This window comes from Bactrocera latifrons, unplaced genomic scaffold, assembly GCF_001853355.1.
Source record: "Bactrocera latifrons isolate USDA-ARS-PBARC rearing strain unplaced genomic scaffold, ASM185335v1 scaffold_48, whole genome shotgun sequence".
NCBI classification, from domain to species: domain Eukaryota; kingdom Metazoa; phylum Arthropoda; class Insecta; order Diptera; family Tephritidae; genus Bactrocera; species Bactrocera latifrons.
In genome coordinates, this window is record NW_017537134.1 from 986,951 (window position 1) to 988,955 (window position 2,005).

The following is a 2,005-nucleotide window of genomic DNA, read 5'->3' on the forward strand; positions in this document are numbered from 1 at the left end:
ATATATATATAGATTGCATGTATATATATATATATATATTAGGGTGAATCAAAAAACTACGAATGTTTCTTCGCTTGATTCGCTGAACAAAGGTGTTTATAGACACCTCTAAGAAGAGCTCTCCTAGAATGAGCTCTTAAATATAATATAATGAATAGGGTAATTTTCATATAGCCTTGGAATSGGTATATCTTATCAGACTTTTCTTTCATGCCATTAATGAAGCAGGAGGGAATCTGCGGAATCTTACATACTGAATCTTGAAATTGGTAAAGCGATTTGTGAGGAAGAAAAACTGCGATTTTGTCGTTATGACCAAAGTTAGTAAAGCTAAATTTTTATATATCTATCCTAACATAAGGAGGGTTAGGTTCCACTTTAAAAGGTTTCGTATGGAATTTGTTCACAAASCAGTGCCACTTATTGTATTTTCCATTTTTTAATTAACTGAATGGTTTCTATTAAACAAAATTAAACGATAATTTGGAGAAATGGAGAAACATCGAGATCTGTAGAAAGTGAGTGTGTAATCTTATCTACCCCCACCAATATTTTCGGTTTTCAAGTTTTTCATACAATACTACAATGGCAACTATTTCGTTTACTTCTATAAGCTCCTGCAAGATACTATATACATATATACAGATATAAATATGTGTASAACTATTCTTGACAGTAAATCATTGCCAAACATAATATGCTCCATAWGTCTAATAAATGACGAATTAAGCACAGGCAAATATATCCAAAACTCAAAAACTGAAACTCTAGTTATTGGCAGAAATTGAGTTATTTTGTTATGTTTACGTTATGTTTAYGATAACTTTCTGTTAAGTACACATAAACCAACATCTATCTGAGACCTATTGCTTCAAATCACGGCTAGGACAATAATAACCAATTTAGGACGACAACGTGAAAAATTCTCTGGCATTAAGAAATCATATCTTTCTCTTATGAAAGATTTGAGACTTTCAATAAAATATTTACTCATACTGGTTTGCATTCTTGGACTAATGTATGTATGTATATATAAATATTCTGTTTTATTTCACGCTTAAAAAGCTAGTAGAATAATTGTACTGCCGCAACGTGGTGCATTGATGTATTAAACATGTATGTAAATGTATATATCTATTGACGTATACAGCTTAAGTTGCATGAGCACTTTGGTTTGAGAGCGTAAACTGTATAATATCTTATACTTAATACCTAGAAGCAGTTGTAAATAAGCAAAAGGAAAGGCATCACATTACCGATATGTGGATATGCCCCCAGTTGGAATTACACCTTAACCCGATTTCGAAAAATTGCTAAGGGCACACGTAAATCTCATTTAATGCGGCTTTTAATAAATATATAGTATGTATGTGCCTTCACAATCATTGCATGAAATCTATTTTCAACATTTGACTCTGAAAATCGATTGACGCTCTCCCAGGTGGATCGCACGGAACGAACCGTTTCCAAAGCGCGCACAGATAGAAATTATGTCTACATTTTGTGATGTTTTTGAAAAAATCTTCATCATCTATTGGCAGGATTCAATTAACAAGCACGGAGGCAGCTAAGTTCGGATCTAACCGAACATTTTATACTCTTGCAAGATGCAAAAATCAAGGTCTAAGAAATTCGTTAGAGAAAATATTGGAGTAGGGGGTAGCATTTTATTAAAATTCTTTGCCATAACCAGAGTATAAAAACATATTACTTTGTCTTAGAATTCATTGTGGTTAGAGGATCACATAACTAAAAGCTTTCAAAGCATAAATGTCTGAACAAATTAATACATTCGTCTRTGCCAATTCTTTTATGTGTGACTGTTCGAACTGACATTGAAAAATAGAAAAGCCTAAGCGGCAAGAAAGCACTCACAAATCAAATTAGCAAMGCAAACATGTATGTGTGTACAAGTGTCAAGCTTAATTGACCACTTACATGCACTTCGGAAAACACGACCGTGCAGACAAGTGATCTTTAAATGGATAAGCGAAGCTTATTTTGA